We start from the raw sequence: 7,167 nt of genomic DNA, 5'->3' as shown, positions 1-7,167 counted from the left end.
ATCAGAGAAAGATTAGGCTAGAAAAAAACATCTGCAGGCAGCTCTGCAATAATGGAGACAGGAATAAACCTTAAAATAAACTTGTTTCCCCTGATATTTTGTAAACTCTCACTATGGTCTATGATACAAAAGTACACTGTGCATATACATGGAAACTACAAGCCAAAAAGTCAAAGTGGCACCAGGTGACAGCATTACCTGGAGCATGAAAGGCAAATATAAATCCTCTTTGGAGAAAAGCATCCTCAATTTAGGTGCCTTAGGAGTCCCAAATTATGTATTCCAATTTTTTGAAAAAATTTAAAACACGCAAAGAAAGAAACCAGTATGCATAAGAGTTAACAGGGGAAAAAATTAAAGATTTAAATTCTCAAGAAATTAAGATATTAGAATTGTCAAAATCATAACCATGTAAATAAAACAGAATAGAAATAAATGAACAAGGAACAAAAGAAAATTAAAAATAACTGTGAAAATTTGAAAAAGAATAAAGCAGAACTTCTAAAAATTTATTCCTGAAATTTAGAGTTCACTAGATGGGTTAAATAGCAGATTGGGCTTACATGAAGAAAGAAAGGGTGACCTGGAATACAGACCTGAAGAAATTATTCAGAATGCACCATATAAAAAATACGAAAGCTAAGATACAAAGAACAGAATGGGGATGCCGAAAATAAAACTGACAGGAGTCGCAAAAGGAAAGAACAGAATGAATAGGCGACAGGCAATCACTGAAGAGCAAAATGGCAGAAAATTGTCCAGAATAATGAAAACTCTAAAGCCATCAGACATAATATACATCAAGACAAAGTATACCATCAAATGATATACCAAGAAAGACAAAATAACTCCATATCTGGATATATCATAGTGAAACTCTGGACACAAAGAAAAACCTTAAAAGCAGCCAGAGACTTTTCAACGAATGGTGCTAGAGCAAGTGGATGCCCAGAGCAAAGAAAAGAAAGAAAAGCCCCCAATCTAAGCATCACCTCTTACTCAAAAATTATCTCAAAATGAATCATAGACTTAAATCTAAAAGTATAAAACTTTTAGAAAAAGAATAGGAGAGAAACCTCAGGATCTAGGGCCAAAGAGTTCTTATTCTTGAACCAAAAGCATCGTCCATAAAAGGAAAAATTGATACAGTGAACTTTAATATAATTATAATCTTTTGCACTGTAAAGCTCCTGTTAAGTATGAAAAGACGAGGTACACACTGGGGGGAAATATTTGCAAATAACACATCCAACCAAGAACCAGTATGTAGAATATATTTTGAAAAAAAATTCTCAAAACTGAAAAGTAAAAAACATCCAATTAGAAATGGGCAAAGGACATGAAGAGACATTTCACCAAACAGGATATGAAAACGGCAAAATAAGTACATGACTAGACGTTCAACATCATTATCAATTAGGGTAATAGAAATTAAAACCACAATGAGATACCACTATACATTTATCAGAATGGCTAAAATAAAACAGTGAAAACACCAAATGCTGGCAAACACATGGGGCCTCTAGATCACTCATACATTGCTGGTGGGAATATAACCACTCTGAAAACAGTTCAGCAGTTTCTTAAAAATCTAAACAGGCAATTACCATATGACCCAGCCATGACACTCCTAGGTATTTATCCAAGAGAAATGAAGACTAATGTTCATACAAACTCAACAGCAGCTTTATTCAATATAGCTCCAAACTGAACCCAAAAATCTTTCAGTGGGTGAACAGCTAAACTGTAGTATATCCATACCATGAAATACTACTCAGCCATAAAAGCAAATAATCAATACATTCGACAACCTGGAAGAATCTCCAGAGAATTAGTCTAAGTGGAAAAAAAAAAAAAAGCCAAGTCCCCAAAGGCTACACATTATGTAATTCTATTTATAAAATTCTTGAAATGACAAAATTATAGAAATGGAGAACAGATTAGCAGCTTCCGAGGGTGAGGAGGGAATCGGAGTGGCGGGGAAGTGTGTGTGGCCGCAGCAGGGTAGCGAAGGGCCTGGCACTGGCGGGGATGCTCTGCACCTCTGCTTTGTCAAAGCAGAGACTCTGATTGTGGCCATGCACTAGTACTGTCCAAGATGTTACCGTTGAGAAAAACAGTAAAGGGTACATGGGATCTGTTTATTTCTTACCGTTGCATGTGGATTACAATTACCTTAAAAATTGAAAGTTTAATTAACAACACAAGAGACCAGAAAGAAAAGAAATATTACCTCCAAAGGAATGACATTTGGAATGAAAATAGACTTCTCCATGACAATAAGAAATCAAAGCAATAGAATAATATCTTTGAAGTGCTGAGAAAAAAATAACTGTCGACTCAGAACCATGTATACAGAAAATCAACTTTAAACTGATTTGGTGAACACAGATTAATGAAAAACACTTTTGATAAACAAAAACTAAATGTTTACCATCAACGGTCTGTCATGTCACTAATGGAGTATCAAAGGATGTGCTTCAGGAAAGAGAAAAATTATACTAGGTGGAAGGTCTGAGATGCAAGAAGAAAGGTGAGTAATGAAACTGGTTAACACGGGAGTAAATATAAACAATTGCCTATATAAAAACAATAATAATGTCTAATTTGTAAAGTTAAAAATCACAAACTAAGACTAAAATACTGGAAGATTATAGCACAAAAATCAGAAGATGGATGATTTAAACTTAAAGATTTCCAAGATTTTCAATCAGAGAAGAAGGGTAAAAATATTAACATTACACTTTAAGTATGAGTGGTAAAATTCAAAAGCAATTCCCCAAAACAAAAAAACAAAAAACAAAAAAATGGGGAGGGTGACATTTTTTAATGTTTTAAGTTAGAAAGAAAAATGAGGCAGAAAAACTACAAAACAAGAAATCCAAATATATCAGTAAACAATTAGAACTAAACCCATTAATTAAAGTTAAAATTAGGCTAAAAAATAATCCAGGTATGTTTTTTCTTAGACACACTAAAACATAAGAACTTAGATAAAATTAAAAGGACATTAAAAAATCTACCAGATATACTATGAGCGACTTCAAGTCACTAAATTGAAAACTTCAGTGCGAAAGACAAATTTGCAATAAAATGACTAAACACTTGAAAGAGAAAGGCTATCATTTCTATAATCATTAAAATCTAATCAATACTTAAATTTTCTCACAAAGGAAATACAAAGTTCAGATAATTTTATAGGCAAGCTCGATCCAATTTTCCAGGAACAGTTAAAGCTTTTCCTTCTCTTTCAAAGAATGGCAAGTAATGGTGGTGGGGGGAACGGGGCGGGGGGGAGGGAAGGAGGAGCTGGAGGAGCTGGAGAGAGAGAGAACACTCCCTAACTTATTCCATAACCTGGACATCAAAATTAGACAAGAGCAATACCAAAAAAGAAAAATTATAAGTCAACTTCATCACTATACTAGAAATTTTAGCCAGCTAAAACCAGTAGAAACCATTATCAGTACTGTACTAGAAACTTAGCCAGCCAGCACCGAAAGATCACCACCACCACAAATAAGTGTATATTTTTTAAAATAAATATTAAAATATGAAGAAAAAACCCCAATCATTATTTGCAGATATTATTGTACCCATGAAAGACCCCCCCAAAATTCACAATATTTAAATATGACTTTAGTAAAATGGCTGGATACAAGAGCAGTAATCAAATATTTAACTCTGTGCTCACCTCAGCAGCACATATACTAAAATTGGAACAATGCAGAGATTAGCATGGCTTCTGCACAGAATGATACACAAGTCTGTCAAGCGTTGCAATTTTTTATTTTTGCAATGCTCCTGTAAATCTAAAATTATCTCAAAATAAAGTTGAAAGAATATATGTAACTTCTTAGGAAATGGAAAATCATATTTTAAAAGATACTATTTATAATAGAACATAAAAAATAAGGAAATTAGGAGTAAATTTAACCGAAGTTCAAAGCTTTTTAAGGAAAATGCTAAGGGCTTAAAGAACTAAATGGAAGGATTGCTATCTCATGAATAGGAAGATTCAATATTATGTTTTTTCCACAAAATGATCTGCCATTTCAATGTAAATACAATTCAAATCCTAAGAGAATTCTTTGGGAAACCTGACAAGTTGGTTCCAAAACTGCACAGAAAGGGTCAAGGCATTCCTAATGAAACAGGTGGTAGGACTTGCTTAAATACTTTCTATAAAACTACAGAAATGTAGATGTTTGGTATTGGTCTTAGGATACACAATAAACCAATGGAACAGAGAACCTGTGAAACAAAACCCAAACATATAGAGAAATTTATATGACAGAAGTGGAACTATAGGTCAACAAGGACTAGATGAACCATTCATTAATGGGTTTTGGACAACTGGTTATAACCATGTGTAAAAAATATTGGATCCTTATATCATACCATACACGCACACACAATTCAATATGGATTAAAGATCTAAATGTAAAAAACAAAGCTTTATGACTTCTGGAATATAGAATATCTTTATTAAAGATTTCTTAAAATACAAAAGGCACAAAACAGAGAAAGGTAATAAATTTGACATTAAACTTAAAAATTCTACCTACATACATAACCTAATTCTAATATCTACTCTTAATTTCCAGTTTACAGGAAATAAGAGAAGCTAGAGGACGCCACGAAGATACCATTAAAAAATTCCAAAACGTAGAACATTCTACAAAACAACTAACCTGCAATCTTCAAAAAGTCAATGTCATTAAAAAAAGAGAGAGAGAGAGAGAGAGAGATGGATGGGTAAAAACTCTTCTAGATGGAGAATAAACTGGCAAGAACAACATGCAGTGCATGAACCTTGATTGAATTTGAGTTTAAAAACAAACCACCATTTAAAAATAACATTCGGGAAAATTTTGAGTATAGACTATATATTATATATAATGGGATTATTTTTAATTTTCTTAAGGGTAGTTATAGAATTTGGTTATATAGGATACTTGCTTGTTAAGAAATGCATGGTGAGATAGTGTAAGGTGGAAACTTCATTGTTTTCAATTTACTTTCAAATTGTTCAACAATAAAATGTTATTGTTAAGTCTGGATAAAAGGCATATGGATGTTCATTATGTTCTTGAGTTTCCATTTATATATAAAACTTTTCATATTAAAAAGTTGAGGAAAAATTTAAAACTTGTGCTCTTCCAAGGGCATCAAATAGAAAAGTGAAAAATTAAGCCGCAAATCGAGAGATGTTTGCAACATCTAATATTAAAAATGGACTATGCTATGCGACTGAAACTGGTATACGGTATGCCAACTATAACTGAAAAAAAAAAAAACCTCATTGAATTGTACGATGTAAATACAAGCAACTAATTGTCTATTACATTTCAATAAAGACTGTGACAAAATGGATTAAAATCCACAATCTATATTTAAAAACTCCTTAAAGAAACCTAGAAGGAAAAGACAACATAAAATACACAAAAGACATGAAAAAAAGCTTTTCACAGAGAGCAATCAGGAATGAATATTAAATGAAAACAGGATCAACCCTGTTAGCACTTAGGAAATGCAGATTGAAACGAGACTTCCATTCTGGCTAAAATGGAGTAACGGGGGCAAGACTTACCTTTGCCATCTTAAACAACTAAAAACCTGTACAAAATATACACAAGGTTTTCAAACACTAGGCAACAGTCAGTGAAGAAGAGCAACTCTTTAAAAAGGGAAAACAAGGAAAGCCCCATGACTGCCTGAACTTACTGCATGGTTTCCAGGCTGTAGCCCTAGGATAAGCACATGCCTCCAAAAAGAGCCTGAGTATCCCTGGGTAGAGAATTTAGGGGAGCCAAAGTAAAAATTTTAGGGCAGAGTACCGGAGGAGGTAGCCGCAGATCTACAGAGTTCCCGAGTCTTCAGCTGAACGCTAACCAGTGTCTGCAAGTGAGGAAACTACCCAAGGGTGGGAAGGAACCACCAGGAAAGAACGGGTGGTACAATTTGGAAGTTCATACAGGGATCAGAATAGTTCTTGTTTCCAACAGCCAAAGCAGAAAAATCTCATGAGACCAGGCCTAGGGAAGATTATTCAGAGGATGTTCTCTCAGTAGCGGGCTAAATTAACCCTTGCTAAAGGATGTTCTGGTCCTACCTCATTCGGCTTAAAAGCAAGCTACAAAAGGATCAAACTGCTTCCAAGTTGCTTATGTCCCAGATAAAAGCTCAACATATTTAAAGTAATATAAAAACTTTGGCAGTCAACAATGTAAAATCCAAACATTACCATGCAAAGAAAGAAATTACAACCAAATAATTGGGGGAGGGGGGGAGAGGTTGTCAACCAACAAACACAGACCAGAAATGACAGAGCTAGAATAGTCAAGTACGTGAGTACATGAAAACAGCTATTATAAATATACTCCGGATGTTCCCCAAAAAAGAGGGAAGCAAGAGCATTTTAAGAAACTGAGAATATAAAAATATTAAAATAAAATTTCTAAAGTTTAAAAATACGTCTGAGGTGAAAAATACACTGAATGAGATTAACAGATTAGATATTTCAGGAGAAAAGATTAATGGACTTGAGGACACAGCAATGGTAACTACCCAATTTGGAATACGAAGAGAAAAAAACTCTTCAAAAGCCACAAAGAACAGAGCATCAGCATAGTGCAAGACAATTTAAAGTGGCTTAACATACAAGAGTCCCAGATAGAAAAGAACGGAGGGAAGAAACAGAAAAAAATAATTGAAGAAATAATAGACAAAATTTTTCCAAATTTGATGAAAAACACAAAACCATAGGTAAATAGCCCCAGCAGAAGAAACATGAAAAAAAAAAGACACCCAGCACACACCATAATCAAATTGTTTAAAAATCTAAAACTTAAACGCAGCCAGAGAAAAAGAACACATTACATATAGAAGGACAAAGATAAGAATAATAGCCTGCTTGCTGGAAACAACAAGATATCACCTAACACCCACTAGACTGGCAAAATTTAAAAAGTTTAAAATTAAGTGTTGGAGATGATGCTGAAACAAAGGAAACTGGCAGTGCTGGCAGGGAATAACCTGGTACGGCCGCTGTAGAATAGAATTTGGCATTATCCTGTAAAGATGAAGATCCAAGCCACGTGAGCAAGCAATAGCCCTCCTAGATATACAATGTTCATAGCAGCATTGTTTGCAATAGCAAAAACA

At 34.0% G+C, this 7,167-nt stretch overlaps 1 non-coding gene across 1 annotated transcript; it reads left to right on the top strand.

The window, feature by feature from the left end:
- Positions 1–3,686: 3,686 nt before the first annotated feature.
- On the top strand, positions 3,687–3,789 carry LOC120589454 (U6 spliceosomal RNA). Its single transcript, XR_005649491.1, has one exon. It is a non-coding gene; the product is annotated as a U6 spliceosomal RNA (small nuclear RNA).
- The last annotated feature ends 3,378 nt before the right edge of the window (positions 3,790–7,167 follow it).

The sequence above is a fragment of the Pteropus medius genome, unplaced genomic scaffold (genome assembly GCF_902729225.1).
Source record: "Pteropus medius unplaced genomic scaffold, Ma_sr-lr_union100, whole genome shotgun sequence".
In the NCBI taxonomy this organism is placed as follows: domain Eukaryota; kingdom Metazoa; phylum Chordata; class Mammalia; order Chiroptera; family Pteropodidae; genus Pteropus; species Pteropus medius.
The sequence above is the reverse complement of the archived record's forward strand: the minus strand, read 5'-3'. Positions and strand labels throughout refer to the sequence as shown.